The sequence below is a fragment of the Peromyscus eremicus genome, chromosome 9 (assembly GCF_949786415.1).
Source record: "Peromyscus eremicus chromosome 9, PerEre_H2_v1, whole genome shotgun sequence".
In the NCBI taxonomy this organism is placed as follows: domain Eukaryota; kingdom Metazoa; phylum Chordata; class Mammalia; order Rodentia; family Cricetidae; genus Peromyscus; species Peromyscus eremicus.
Genome location: NC_081425.1, coordinates 86,154,077 through 86,170,845, shown reverse-complemented (window position 1 = coordinate 86,170,845; position 16,769 = coordinate 86,154,077). Strand labels below are relative to the sequence as shown.

Below are 16,769 nucleotides of genomic sequence, written 5' to 3'. Positions count from 1 at the left end.
ATCAGACATCCCACATATCAGATATTTACTTTACAATTCATAACATTAGCAAAATTACAGTTATGAAGTAGCAACAAAATTAGTTTATGGTTGGGGGTCACCACAGCATGAGGAACTGTATTCAAGTGTCTCAGCACTGGGAAGGTTGAGAACCACTGCTTTAGAGCCTGGGGAAGACCTTCATTGAGAGAGAGAGAGAGAGAGAGAGAGAGAGAGAGAGGAGAGAGAGAGAGAGAGAAGAAGAAGGAGGAGGAGGAGGAGGAGGAGGAGGAGGAGGAGGAGGAGGAGGAGGGGAGGGGAGGGGAAGGGGAGGGGAGGGAAGGGGAGGGGAGGGGAGGAGGGGAGGGGAAGGGGAGGGGAGGGGAGGGGAGGGAGGGGAGGGGAGGGGAGGAGAGGAGAGGAGAGGAGAGGAGAGGAGAGGAGAGGAGAGGAGAGGAGAGGAGAGGAGAGGAGAGGAGAGGAGAGGAGAGGAGAGGAGAGGAGAGAGACAGGCATTAGAGGGGTGGGGAGGCAGAGGAATCTCTTCAGAGAACAACTTTCAGAACACTGCCTGAGACCACTAAGGGTCTCTCTAGACCAAATCCCCAGAATAAGGAAAGAGCTGACACTTTAGGGGTAGTGGGAAGTTTAACATCAAGTGATTCAGTTCAACATAGCATGCACGGCAAAGAGCAGGGAGGAGCCACATCAGGACTGGACATCAGGGCCTGCTGGAGGGCCACAGCACAGATGCCTTCCTGATGCTCTGCTCCCAAGTTTACCTTGTTGGTGAATCCTATTTTGTGTATGTCCATCAAGTCCAACAGCTACTTTTAAAATGACCAGCTGTGTCAAAGCAGTGGTGACATAAAGAACGATTCCAGCATGACAAGTGTGAAACTGGACTTGAGGGTCAACGCTGGGACTCCCCCCTCAGGGTTACAGGGAATTCCACGTCCTTCTGTGAACCTCCTCTATCCTTAAGTGACTTTCACAAAGTTCTGATCAGCTCTTAGGGAATCTGAATTCCCATTCGTTGTTAACCCAGACACTTGTTTTTGAATAGCAGACAAAAAAATCACACACCAACCCCACCATCCCCCTAGCGCTCATACTTCCAAAGGTTAACCTTTTGGAAATTCTCATCTCAATGAACAGATCTTGGTGCAGGAGGTACAGGCATCCACCTTTCTATAGTGAATCTAGAAGACCTCCCAGCTATGGAACACCCACTAAATTCAAGGTTAGATGAAGCCTCTTATATAATTATATCCTGTCATAGCCACATAAAACCTGCAAACACCTTAGCATTGGAGATTTATAGACAAGTGCACCAGAAGGAAGGGGAGAGGAAGCCACTGCCTCCCACGGGTCACCAGTGAGGAAGTGATGACAATAAAGACATGACTGAAAAGATGGATGTCCCACTGGGATGTTTCACCCACCTTCAGGGACAACAGAGCAAACCCTTTTCCCGTCCTGAGCTTTGCAGCATGGGGCAGGGTACCCCACTGCTGTGAGCCTCAGCTCTCTCCATGGTAAAAGGTAGACAAAATAGGACAACAGGAAGAGCTGCAGGCAACCCCTGGCTATGGAGAGCGGAAGAATCAGTCTTCTCGAAGGATGAGCTTCCTGCTAAGTTATCGCATCTCTAAAGTCAGTCATTAATACATACACATATAAGCAGTGCTACATGGACCCAGCAGGAGAGAAGGAGAGAGAGAGAGAGAGAGAGAGAGAGAGAGAGAGAGAGAGAGAGAGAGAACAATGACTAAAAAGATCATAAATTTGAGATTGAGTAGGGATGACATGGGAGGAGTCTATGTGGAGAGGGAAGAGGAGAAATAATATGAATATAGTATACATATAGGAAATTATTTTTAAAACAATAAAAAAAGAAGTAATGGAAGGAAAAGAAACAAGATGGATGTAATCCTCTTAGGAAAAAAAAAAAAAAAGATAGGCATCTGGGAACTTCACTCTCAAAATTCACAGAGGCTTAGAGCTCCTGAACTGATCAAGATCACGGGGCTGATTTGCTTCCCAAATGGAACCTCTAAGGAGACACACACTTTGTTTTCTAATGATCTTATATGCTTTGCTTCCTTCTTTCTGTGGCTATTCTTCTCTCTAATCCCCCTCCTTCTGGTATCTCCCCACCCACATTCCCTCCCAAGGCACTTTATTACCAGTGAGGGGGCAATGTGCTTGGTAAGGTCCCTGAACTGCATCTTCCTAGGCACAAAACACGTCTAGAAGCTGATGCTATCATCCAGCCTTGGCTGTCAGAGAGTTTTCTCATCAAAGTCAAGAGAGTCCCCCAAGAAGGTGGGTTTGGAGGCTGCCTACAGGGTTGAAAACTACAGCATCTGTGAATTCCTGTAGGGCATGGTGGTGTGTACTTAAGACCCCCCACATCTGCGAGGCTGAGGCAAGAGGATTCTGAGTTTAAGGCCAGCCTTAGCTACACTTCAGGACTCTGTCTCAAAACAATTTTTTTTTAATGAATTCCTTTCTGAGTATACAGAATGTCCCTTGTAAAAGTGGTCTGTGCCTAGAAATTGCTTCTCTATTCAGTGTGCTGCATTGGAAGCAGCTTTGATCCTCTGAGTTCCTTTAACACATCAGATGGGTCTTAATACCCACAGGAATATATCAACTCTTTCCAAGTTAAACAAACGGGGGCAAGCTGGAGGGGTAATAAACACACATCTATAGGGTTCTGGCGACTCACTAAGTCACTTCAGGTGCAGTCCCGGGCAGAGCAGGGAGGGAACACAGACAGCTCTCTGAGGGAGCGAGGCGGGGGTCACGGTACACACCACCACCCGGATGCAGACAATGCACCGCAGAAAAGTAACTTGCAAACCTCAGTTGTGTGGAGACAGCTCTGTGCCCTCCATCCCACATGCAAATAAACATTCTAAAAATATTCCCTGGCTCTGCTGGTCTCCTAGCCTCCGGCATGGAAGAGGAAAGCCTCCCTATGCTGTAAGCCCGGCCAAGTGTACATATGTTCCCACCCCGCTTTCCCACACGTTAAGAAACGTACAAATGGGAAACTGTTCGCAAGACTAATTCCTATCAGGTAGAGACCTGCCCCGTCATTACAGACATGAACCCCTTTTATTTTGCCCAGTGGACTCGGGAGAGAAAACAGTAATTTCCAACATTTCCTGTATTAAACCCTCTCCAAACACAGCTTATCAAAGAGCAAGCCAAGATAGCAGCACCTACATAACAACGTCCACACTATCCGGCTTCTCACAGTTGTAATCACCTGGAATTTAGGGTGCTCTTTTATCCTTGGAGCACTGGAGACAGGGATCAGTGATGCTTCTGTCCCAGGAAAGAGCAGCGTTGAACTGTGACTGGGAAAAAGTCCATCAGAGTGGTTTGGTTTTCAAATTTCATTTATTTATTCATTTATTTATTTATCTATCTATCTATTTATTTATTTATCTTTTTTTTTTAGCTAGAGTCTCACATCGTATCCTAGGCTGGCCTAAAACTCACTATGTAGCCCAGGCTAGGCTTTGAACTCACAGCAACCCTCATGCTTCTCCCTCCCAAATTCTGGGATTGCAGGTGAGATCCATTCACATGTCTAGGTTTTAATCTAGATTTATCATACTTTTTGACCACATATCTTCATCTTATAGTGATATTTTCATCATCAAAACTCCCGAGACAAGCATTTACCTCTCTTCTCCTTTGTGAATGTTTAAAGCCAAGGCATTTTTAGCAACCACAAACATACAGCTCTAATTAGGCCGCTCATTGTAAGAGCAAGCATTGACTTATTCTGGCTTGGCTCCACTCCTGTAGTAAAAAGGAAAGCAGGCTTTTATAAAGGGGCAGAGCCTTGATATATGGCGAATTGTTGGGAAAGGGTTGGATTTTATAGAGCCATGCTTTTAATCTTGTGTGATAGAATGACACCATTTTTAGGATCTAGAAGTTACTACTATCTAATTCTGAGATTCAGAAGAGGGAGGAACAAGAAGACAGGGCGGGAGGGATGGCGTGGGGGGCTGCCTGCCACTCTTCTATTGCTACTTGTGTGTTGCCGTGGGAAATTCAAAGAGTGGAATCCCTTTGGATCATCGATTCCAAGTCACAAAGAATCCAATATGTGGGAAGACAGACGCAAGGGCCCTGTGACACCTAATACTGTCAACTGAAAAGCAGAATCTGCCAAACCACTGGTGTATGCCTTTAATCCCAGCACTCAGGAGGCAGAGCCAGGCAGATCTCTGTGAGTTTGAGGCCAGCCTGGTCTACAGAGCAAGATCCAGGACATGCACCAAAACCACACAGAGAAACCCTGTCTAGAAAAACAAAAACAAAAACAAAAACAAAAAACCAAAAAAAAAAACAAACAAAAAAAAAACAAAAAAAAAAAAAAGAAAAGAAAAAAAGAAAGTAAAGAAAAGCAGAATCTAGAAATGTTTAGAGGCTAGATCTCTGATGTGACTGTGAGGAGTTTTTCAAGTAGGTTCATCCAGCGAGGAGGACCCACACTACCTGTAGGCAGCACCATCTCATGGGCTGGAACACCAGACTACAAAAAGGAGAAGACCCATTGAGCACCAACACCCATCTCTCCCTGCTTCCTAGTTGTGGATGCAGCTTGACCAGCTGCCTGTCCCCTCCACGCCTGCTGCCCGGCCTTCCCCTCCACATCGGAAGCCAAAATCAACTGTTCTTTCCCTGAGCTGCTTTGGGCCAGGTATTTTGTCCCAGTGGTGACAAAAGTCAGGAATGCAGCCCACTGTTTCCGCTGGGTGGCCACTGGTGTCGCTCGCCCTGGAGGGTAGAGAGCTGATTTATTTGAAAATTAAGGTTGGCCCACGTGAGAAGGCCACTGGCTACGTGATGGGAAAACAAATCACATGCAGTTGCTAGTTTTAAACAAAATTGGGGACAGCTATTTGGCAAGACTCTTTAGAGCAAAAGATACAAAATATTTCAACCAATTAGTGTAGGCTTCCAAATTAAGTGGTTAAAAACTGTTACATTTTAACACCTACAAATTACATTATTCATGACACCAGTATTCTCCCACTGGCAAAGTCTGTATCTAATTTGGTTAATGAAGTATCTGAACATTATTGGCTATGTGCAGTTTCAAGTTCAAAATTCCAAATTTTTCTAAAGAGCTGTCAAGTAAACCCAGAAAAGGACAAAAACCCAAGAGCTACTTCATCTGGTGAGGAGCCACTGGTCAAAGTCTCCACTGTCTGCTCTTCCTGACAGAAACTGAATCTGACCTCCAGTCTGAGAGATCTGGAAGAGGAGCCTGCCTGGGGTCCTGTGGTTTTCCTGCATCCTTGTCAACACAGAGGGGGTGTCCACTGTGCTCTACAAAAAAGGAAAAGAAAAACAAAAAACAAAAAGAAAACACCCTCCAATTTACAAAACCTTTGCTCTTTGCTAAACACTGTGTTAAGTATGAGGACTACATTTTTTTTTTTTTTAAGCGTGTTGTGGAGGCTCTGTATGTGGAGACGCACATGTGTGTGGAAACAGGAGGACAGCATTGGGTGTCCCTGGGAATGTTGTCTAACTCCCCTGAGACAGAGCTCTTTCTGAACTGGTATTTACCAGTTGAGATAGACTGGCTGGCCAGCAAGGCCCAGGGATCCTCTTGTCTCTGCCTCCCTAGTGCTGGCATTATTATGTGTTTGCCAACATATCTTGCCCCTGCTTTTTAATGTGGGTTCTTGGGATAGAACTCAGTTTCTTGTACTTACAGGGCGAGTGGTTTACCAACTAAGCAAACCCCAAGCCCCTGTACGTCTTAAAAAACAAACCAACCAAACCTAGCATTGCCCACGTGGAGACGAGCAAACAGGAGACTCAGAACATTTAAATAACTAGTTAACTGGTTCAGGTCTTTGTGCTGTTAGGTGTGGTGGCCCAGCCTGCAATGCTGCCCCCAGAGTTCACCCTCTCAGTACTGATTCGAGGAAAAGTGTCCCGCTCCCCTTTTTCAATGTGCCCATTTTACAGGTGGTTCACACAAGGCAGCCCTGGAAAGAACATCTGCAGACTCTGCTGGAGAAGTCTGCACACACAGGGTAAATTGCCCACCCAGTTTGAGAGCTCAACAGGAAATTGGAGTCCTCCCTAAGAACACAGAATCGCTGAACTGCGGTCCTCTGAACTGTAGCCCACGGAACATGTCAACACAGCTTCGAGACCAATTACTTTCCTTCAGTTTAGGGGATACATGAAAGGCGCGTGGGGAGGAGTGTTGAGAGAAGAGAGTGGAGCCAAGGCTTGGGGAGCTCGCAGGAAGATGAGCAAATCTGTGCACAGATCCCGAAGTGAAACTGATGGCAGTGGAATTTGTATGAAAAGCGATGAGTGATGTTACCAAAAGGAAAATCACATGCTAAAAAACAAGAAGAAAGAAACCCATTTTACCTTAGGAATTGGTAGCTTACCAGTGTTGAAATATAACAAGGCAGTGGAAGCTCTCGCCTTCAAAATGTGACACGTACTTAAAGTTTTATTTTTGATTAATTACTTTCAGCAGCCTCCAGGTATTACACTTTACAGCCGATTCTTCTTCCAAGGAAACCTCTGTGGATCAGCTCACTTCCTTAGCCAAGGGGGTAAGGTTATCAAGAGGTAAAGAAATGTTCTGGAAAATCATAAAACTTAACACTCCTCGTAGCCATTCACTTCTGTAAACTTGTTGACAGTCACAAATGCCCAGAAAATATGAGCTGAGTTGTTTTCGATTGCTGTTTGAGTAACAGATTAATTTAATAATCAGTGGGATATTGAATGACGAAAATTATTGGTTGCAGCATCCAAACCACCAACCCTAATGACATTCTTATGTAAATTTATATTTTCTTTTAGGCTCCTGCATTCTTAATGAACCCTATATTTTTATAAATCCTTTTTTAAAATGTTACATACTGTCTCTCTGGCTATACTATATAATATATCTGTCTGTGTTAAAGACAGATAAATGTCTGCTTTTGGAGTCACCAATTTGAAGGTTTCTATTTAGAGAAAATGAGTCATCCCTGGATAGATTTTTCCATGTTAGACCATCTTGTGATGCTAAAAAATGGACATAGAAATGGAGTAAGGAGCAACTATCCCCCCAGCCCCCCAAGAAGGAAACCAAACGTACACTATGGCTAGAGTCAACTGACATGGCTTCCTTGGTTCTAGAACATACCTCAAGCCCAGGGTCATCCGATCCCTTCTAATGGATGGGGGATTGTTAATGACACAGCAGAAGCCAATGGGTGGCTCCTGCCTGTTCTCATGGGAGGCGCAGGGTTCTTTGGGACTGTGGCTCTATGGCTGCCCATTGCTTGTGGAGGACAGTAATCGCTGCCTTGAGACTGGTGGGTAATGGACGCAGTTTTCTATGTCCCATTGCGGAAGGCGAGATGTTTTTCTATGAAAAAGATCTTAGTGCATAATTTCTGAAATCCTATAATTTTAACCAAACTCAGTTTCCAGCTCACTGCTGGCCAAATGCTACAGTTGTGTTATTTTTGAATGGAATTACTCCTGACCTGAAGTTACCTGTGAAGTTGATCAAAATTAGTAATAATCCTTGATAACTTTATGTGAAAAAAAAATTTCATTTCAGACAAAAAGTTGACAGTTTTCTCTGCTAATTACAGATGGAGAACTGTTTACTTGTTACCATGGCACCAGCCACTAAACTGAGCAATCTGTGAGCCACGAGGAAAGGTGGGTGACAAAAATTAAGTACCATAACTTTCCTCCTTAACATCCTACATTCCAGGAATGTATTGCTCACATGGAGGGATAAATAATACCTTTATAAACAGTCTATAAAGATAATGTACATATTCTAATAAATTGCATTTTATACATTGGGGCTGGAAATGACAGAAAGGGATCTGCAGACAGGAATAAAAGAACTCAGTTCCTCAACGCCAGGGGTTCTCAACCTTCCTAATGCTGTGACCCTTTAATACAGTTCCTCATGTTGTGGTGACCCCCCCCCCCAACACACACACACCATGAAGTTATTTTTGTTGCTATTTCATGACTGTAATTTTGCTACTGTCATGAATCATAATGTAAATATTTTTGGAGGTAGAGGTTTGCCAAAGGGATCTTGATCCACAGGCTGAGAACCCCTGCTCAAAAGCACCACGTCCCCCAAGTCTCTGAGTCTGCCATTATGATGTAGAAGTGTTACACCACTGTTCCATTACAAAGGTTTGTGATTTAAGGGTTAGAAATAACAGCCATGAGTTGACTTTTCATTCAGCTAGCTACTTGGAAACCTGTTAATTTCTAGCCATAAAAGGAAGGGCAGGGGGTCACTGAGGAGATGATGGTTTAGTTAAGAAAGTGCCTGCCCCTGAAGCATGAGGAGCTGAGTTCAAATCCCTAGTACCTATTTTTTTTTTTTAATAGCCAGATGTGGCTGTCTACTTGCAATTCCAGCATAAGGGAGGTAGAGACACATAGACCTGAAGCTCCTTTGGCCAGCTAGTCTAGCCTACTAGAGAGTTCCTGGTATAGTGAGAGACCTGCCTAACTGAAAAACTGGATCAGAGAAGCATCTGAGAAAGGCTACGCTAACCTCTGACCTCATAAACCCATGGAGACACACATGCATGTGAACGCATGTGGAACATCGCTACACACACACACACACACACACACACACACACGAGGAGAAAAAGCACGTGAACGTTGTGTTTTATTGGTATGTGCATCTTATGGGGGAAGGGAGAATGACAACAGCCTTCTGGATGGTGGGTTCTGTTTCAAGAGTCCACTATTGTCACTGTGGTCTCTGCTGTCTCAGCCACCACTGAGAACCTGATCACTTCCTTCTCATTCCTCAGACCTTTCTTCTGTTCCACATACATGTCAGGGAAGCATCTCAAGTCCCCCAAGAACTAGTTTCCTTTGAGAAGATCCAAAGGGCTCCTCTCATCTCTCCTCACTCCCAGCTGTGTGCAGCTTCACTGAAGTTGAACTTGGTTGAACACCTTCCTCTGCCCCTCCCCTCTGCCATGGTCATCCCTCCCCCCACCTGCTCTTTTAGTAGGTAGTGACTTCCTCTCCCCCCACCCTCTTCTTCACTTCCATGCTGCTGGGGGCTACTTTTTCTCTGACCACTTGCACGCAAACTGCCTGGTGGCTAGTCCACAAAGGCCACAAGGACAGGAATCATGGATGCCCTTCATTATTGCTTCCTCACACATTGTCCAGTGTGTGGGATGTAATGGACAGCCAAACAATGTTTACTGAAGGCACGGGATAGCTTTAATTTTCTTCCTACATTTTTTTTTTCTCTTCAGCGCCAATTCATTAGGAACAAACTTCAGAACCACTAATACATGAAGCTCCCTATCTTATTAACTCCACCATCACCTCACAGGTTATAGGTACAAAAATAATCTGTGAAGACAGAAATCCAGACAGTGGTGATCCTATGGGAGGTAGCAATTGTGCCAAACAGGGGACACACTGAGGATGCTTCTGGGGAGCTGGTGCTGCCCTTTGAGGTCTTAGCCTCAGCATCGGCTGTATGGATGGGTTCATGTGGAAAATTTAAATCATAGGATTTGGACATATTTCTCAATGGGCCATGCTTCAATCAAAAGCTTACTCAAAGAATGAAGAGCACAGAGCCCTTCCATCCATACTCCTGAGTGTTTAATGCTTTGTCTCTGTAGTATGCAACTGAGTTGTACGTTGTGTTCTTAATGAAATGTTGAAAGGGGAAAAACCCCGAAGCCTACAGCATCTTCACTTAGACCAGCAAACTTGGAAAGACCTTTATCAACAGTCTCCTGTGAACTGCCTCATCTCCATCCTCCTCCAGCTCAGCAGGGCTTCAAGATCTGAAACCAAGCAGCCATGACACTGTAAATAGAGTCAGTCAGGAGCCTCACTGGTGTCCATGCCATCCACCTGTGTGTTCTCCAAAGCACCAGCCTAATTCCTGGACCAAGGGAGAATGCCATGTGCCATGTATGGGCTCCCATGTGTGCCAAAGTGCCTGGTGAGCATTTCTTAGTTTTGAGACCTTTAGGTAATTTTAATCAAACTGCACCTTTAGTTTCTAGTTTTGAGTTGGTAAGAGAAAAAAATACTGCTTTCCTTAGCAGTCTCCCTCCTTGGGTTGTCTTATTTTTCTCAGGTACAATGGACATAAGAATCATAATGCATGACTGCCAAGACATAAGGGTGACCTCTTGGAGCTTGTAGTCTTGATACCTGGGGGTATAGTGTCTTTGGGTCTGTAAGATTCTTCATCACAAAACTGGCAGTATACACTTCCCTAAAGCACAAAGCCATGGTTTGTCAACAACTAAGATGTGCATGACCTATTAAAATCGGACATGTAGTTTCTGTTTCTATGGGGACAAGAGTGATGGTAGACCATGGACAGGAATATTCATATTTCTCCAGAATGTTTTTCAGGATTCAAATTTAGTGAATGTAGGTACAATACACCTCAGCCATTTGTGGCACTTAAAATACCTTAATAAGTAACTTAGGAAAAACAAAAGTGTTCATTCACATTGTGGCTGCAGATCATTGACAACAGAGCGACCTTGTAGAGAGGGCTGACCCTCTGCTTCAAAGATGGGGAAGCTTCAAAAGCATAGAGGAAGACTCAAACAGACTTCCTCAAGCTTCTTTTGTAAGGGCATTAATTTCATTCATGAGGGCAGTGCAGAGCCCTCAGGCCCTAATGACCTCTTAAAGGACACCATCTATTAACATTATCACCGTCAGAATATGACTTTGGGACAGGGGACACACATACTCGTATTCTAGAACACTGTACATGCATGAAGTAAGGCCATTTACTGGATACGAGTTTGTCCCAAGCATTGTGCTAAATACATAACACAATTTTTCTCACTTGATTCTTTCAGTGAGTCCATGATATGCTTATTGATATTACTATTATTATTATTATTATTAATTGCCCATCATCACAAAGAAATTAATAAGGCAGGGATCACACTCTGAACTTTGTACTTCCAAGACGCCCTCCATAGACTCACCACTTTCTTGTGGTGACTCTAGAATGTCCCCAGTCAGAAGACTAATCTATGACATGAAAGATTGGGCAAACGTGAAAGTCATCCTGCCATAAACACTCAGACATATGGGATAAAATTGGAAAATAAAACATGTTTAACTACAAGTGTGCTTATGGGAGGAAGGAAAGCCAAGTTACACGGTTACAGCTAAGTACAAGGAGCCACTAATCTGACCCTCTCTGAGGCTCTGAACAGGAAGAACAGCAGTGCCCATGAGAAATCAAACTTGCAGCTGAAAATGAATTCCGCTTAGGGAAAATATTTACCATAATTATATGGTGATGAAACACTTAAATATGAAGACTTACATAACGATTATTCCCAGGCAGTCAATACTAATAAGATACATGAGAGAAGTCCAAAGGCACAGCTACCATAGAAACTTGAGCCCTGTGCTAGTATAAGAATAATAATTAATATAGGAGACAAGTTCAGAGTTTAAAAAAAATGTAACAGAATCCACAAGTAAAGAATCTACGAGCAAAGAAAACACTCAGCAACAGAGATGATCAGTAGCTCTCCAACATGCACTACTAGAACACTCTTAAAACATCACGGTTTAGGACAGAGACCCTAACAAAGCCTGTATGGAAGAGATTTACTTTTAAGAGAAGTAAATTAATCTTCTAGAAAGTCATTCGTAATAAGAGCTAAATGGACATTCTAAGCAGCAGACCAAAAGGAAGTGAGTTTAAAAAAAAAATCACACAAGATAAAGTCAATAAGCAAAAAGGAATAAATTGATGTTGAGAATCACCTCAGTGAAACTTGAGAGCACATTAGAGAGGGAACTCTGTGGAAGCCATCTACAAGGGGGACAGGCCAAACTACTTACAAAGGCACAGAGCTGAGATATGGGAGACAGTAGAGAACATTCCTATTTAAGAATCTGCGGTCGGGGTCTTCATGACAGTGTACATGCTACATCTCAAGAGGGGCTTCAAACAAAGCATGACAGAGTGGGTCACTCCTACACCAGTCGTAAATACCCAAACCCAAACTAACATCTCCTAAAGCAGCAGTGGTGGAAGAAACATGCTGGTGGAGGTAACCAGCGATGAGCCACATTAAACAGTAAGAGGAATGGAATAGTGACAGGGTTAAAAACACAGAAGGCGAGAACTGAACGCGTGAGCTAGGAGGTAAGCCTGGTTGAAGGCTCATACATTTTTGTTTTTGTTTGTTTATGAGCAAGGGGCTCTAACTAATGGGAGCGTGTCCACAGGAAAAGATAGAGGATGTACCTGAGTACTCACAAGGAGAAAAAAAAATGAGTCCAGAAAATTCAGAAATCTAAAAAAGTCAGGAAACAAAGACAAGGCCTGGGAAAGAAAAGCACCTAAAATGATGGCAGGGGTAGACCTGGATTTGTCAGGAAGCACAAAAAAAAATCTTCAAGGGACCAATCTGGCAGATGACAGAGGCACTGAAAACCTACTTCAGCTGTATCCTAGCTACAGAGCAAAATCCCAGTGCAAGACAGGACACAAGTGAGACTGAAAAGGAAGGGACTGGGTCATCCCGCATTTAAACACCACTCCCAAAATGAGCAGCTTTACCTACGTGGTAAGCAAATGAAGTAGATGCCGAGGTCTGAGGTACTTTATATATAAAGACGGCTCTTACACAGCAGGGAAAAGAATGACTGGTTAGGCAGCAATACTGACCCAAACAGGGATTTCCATGGTAATGTAACTTCAAAATCTAGACTGTAAAATGAACTGAATGATATGAAGGAACTGCAAAACCCCTAACCTGGGAAAAGATTAAATGACATATGTAATAGAAACTCATATACAGAAAAGAAAAAAATGAGTAAGGTTTTAAATACATTGATCACATTTCATCCAATGGATAAATACTGATCTCTCTACAAAGCTATTTGAAAACACAACTTGCTTTCAAAACACATGAACAAATACTACAGAGTAAACCAACTTTGCACATATACCAAAAAGCACGTTATGTGGACTACAATATCATTTAATTAGATGTCAATTATAAACAAAAAGAGCCTCAAAACCCATTTGCTAAGAAATTTCAACGACCATTAAAATACATGCAGATACAAAGGACTTCACATTAGAAAATCTTTACAGCTAATTTTGAAAACCTGGTCATTAAATTGATAAAGATGTACTGGGATGGAGAGAGAAATGCATAGAGCATACAGAAGAGCAGAACACTAAAAACTAGATATTCCAAGATTGAAAACGGTAAACTCAAAACAAACATACCACTGACAGCCTGAAGAGGGGGAGAGGGAGAGGGGGAGGGAGAGAGGCAAGAAGATAGGCTGAGCTAACAGATGAAGGAAGAGGCAGAAACAGAGAGGGAGAGGAGGGAGAGAAAGAATTTAAAACTCACAAGTTAAAAGGGGACAGTGTATTACACACTTTGAAAAAGCCAGAAGAGAGAACTTTGAATATTTTTAACACAATGAAATAATAAACACCCAAGGAGACACTTTCACCTTAATTTGAACAACTATACAATGTATATCAAAACATCGCATGGTACCCCATAAATATGCATTGTTTTAAATAGACCAGATAACATTTTAAAAAGAAAGGAAAAGAAAAGAGACAAAGGTAGCAAATATGTTAGCATTTTATGTCAAATACCATTTATAAATGAGTTCAACAAACTTGAAAATGAGATGAGATACACAGTATCAAAAGAATTATAATCGCTTAATCAATTAAAAAATAAAAAGGATGAAAGGAAAATGATATGTATGGATGTATGAAAATGACATAGCAAAACCCATGATTTTGCATGCTAACTTAAAAAATGATAAAATGAAAAGTTTACGAAAGAGAGAGAAATAGAAAATCCAGAGAGATCTGTCCACAAAAGAAGTGAACTAAATAATTGTAAATGCTCGCCCACACATCCCACCCGCCACTGGAAGCTTTGTGAATTCTCGTGAAATTCAAGAGAAACATATATTCTATCTCATAGGAAATGTCCCATGTAGTAGAAAATAGGAAAACCCCCTGTGGAATTGTGTGGCAAACAACTTAACAGCAAAGCCAAATGGTAAGAGAGGGATGGAAAGTCTAGCCACTTTCACTTTTGATCACAAAGTTTATCAAATCAGTCAAATGAATGACTTTAGCAATCTGCTTTGCTTTTTATTTTTTGTAGTAAATGGTAATGGCAGTTTTATTTGGAGAAAGCAAATATGACTTTCACTTTAAATAAGGTTTCTGTGCTCGCTTCGGCAGCACATATACTAAATAAGGTTTCTGCTATGAAAGGTACAGGACACCCACATTCATACACAGAACCACGTGTTTCTTAAAGGCTGGAACACTGTGTAAGAGATATGTCATTTGGTGATGTTGTCACTAAGTATCATCAAGTATAAGCAAACTAAGATGCTATGATGTCACCAGGCAATATAATCTCACGGGTCCACTATAGCATAAGGTGGGTATGGTCAGGCGAAATGTCATATGAACAGATGATTATACACATACTTATGTCCCTGCAATACACATTTTAATTTTGAAATATGCACATTTCACAGTGAAAAATGAAATAAGTAAGCAAAACAACATAGGAATAAGTTACTTTAATAGTATAAAATTTTTAAATAAAATTCAGTGCCAGGTAGTGGTGGCGCATGCCTTTAATCCCAGTACTCAGGAGGCAGAGGCAGGTGGATCTCTGTGAGTTCGAGGTCAATCTGGTCTACAGAGTGAGTCCCAGGACAGCCAGGGCTACACAGAGAAACCCTGTCTCAAAAAAACCAAGCAAAAAAAACAAACAAAAACATAAATAAAATTCAGCATCCATCCAGGTATCAAACAATAATGATAGCAACAGGAACTCTTGATGTTTTCCTTAATCTAGCAAATACCTAACTATGAAAAACCAATAGTAATTCTAAGCAGGAATGGTAACAATGGCTACACAAATGTTCCTGCACTATATACACATATACATAAATATTTACCATGTTCAAGGAAGAGGGCTGCTGAGTGGGTGGAAGGTGAATAAGAGAGAGCAAGGAGATGAACGTTACCAGAATGCATTACATACATGTATGAAATGAGCAAAGAATTAAGTCATATGGATTTGAACTTTAGAAATTTTTCTGTTCCTCAAAGATATTATGGCATTCAGTGAGGAATATCAGAATATTCTAGAATCACTCCTTATTGCAGGGAATGTTCACACCTACCATTCATTTAAAAATAACTAAAATGTGGTGTTGGAAAAATGGCTAATGTGAAAAATTTCACATTATTTATATCCTATAATAAAAAAATCTAACAAATATCATATTTAACATGGTATTATTAAACATGATTAATAGAAACATCTGGCCAATAGTATCTGGTGCCACAAATCATGAAACAATAATTAAGCATGGAGGTCAGACACTTCTCATAAATGATATTTTTATCTATGCAGAAAGTCCATGGAAGCCACATAAGAACAATTAGACTGAAAGCACCTAGAGCAATCTATTGGCTATAAAACATTCAGAAACAGAAACTCTATTACCGTTATCTATCACTGTTATCCTCAGGTACCACCATTATACATTAGAAACATAGTTGTAGATGTGTTCTACTTATGAAAACAAGAAACACTGATACAATTTATACCTGTTTTAAGGGGCATGGGGAAAGACATATAAATAAGAAGATGTGTTTAGTTTATGAATAAGAAGCTCAGGTATCCTAAAACTAGTTATCGTCTTCAAGCTGACTATAGCTTACAGTGATTTTCGTGAAAACCCTAGAATTCATAGCAATTAACAAGCAAATCCTCAAGTTTGGATAAAAGGATAAAGAACTAGAATATCCAAGAAAACTTGGAGGAAGAATAAGGAAAGGATAGATGCTCTCCTAAGTATCAAGTCAGACCACAAAGCTATACTAATGGTCCATAAGACTGGTAACACACAAGATCAAAAACAGCTCTGCAGATTGGTGGCTATAAGCATCATTACTGATGGATGGGGAATCAAAGACTATTCCATAGAAAGCACAAGTTAATAGAATGGCTGCCTAAAAGATGTGAAGTTCTAGGTTCAATCCCCAGCCCCACACACACCTTACGTATGCACAAACATACACAAAAGTGCAGGTCAAGGAATAATGGGATGACAAGATGGTCCTGTGGGTAAAGATCTAGGTGTATAAGCCTGCCAGTGTAGGTTGGTCCCCAGAATCCATGTAAAGGTAGAAGGAGAAAACCTACTCCAGAAAGTTGCCCTCAGACATTTACATGGGCCCTGTAGTATAGGCATGCCCCACCATCCACACACGGAACACTAAGGACAGGTTTATACTTATATGTGAAAAAGGGTGTAGTAGGAGCTCCATTTGTGCTGTGTGGCACATACAAGCCGCAAGGTTTTAATGTTCTAGATACAAACAGCACTCTGTGTATTCAGAATGAAAATGCAAGCATGGATGTATTAGGAAAGGCAAAGACTTCCTTGAGAGTGGCACACAATGCATAAAACAGAAAAGGAAAAAACATACAATATTAAAGTATAAGCAAAAGAAAACTTAATTCATCAAGGGTCATCCATCAATGGTGACAAGGCCAAAGGACAGGATGATACATACAGTGTCTGTACTATTAACAACATAGTCTAGGGAACATACAATACCCAAATCAATAAGAATGGATCCAATTATCCAGTAGGTACATGCCCAACCGGAACAGAGACTAAAG

The 16,769-nt window shown here is 41.8% G+C and overlaps 1 protein-coding gene across 1 annotated transcript in view; it reads right to left on the bottom strand.

The window, feature by feature from the left end:
- Positions 1 to 16,769, bottom strand: part of Cacna2d3 (calcium voltage-gated channel auxiliary subunit alpha2delta 3) — an 827,473-nt gene that overhangs the window by 9,407 nt on the left and 801,297 nt on the right. The gene's annotated exons all lie outside the window — the stretch shown is intronic.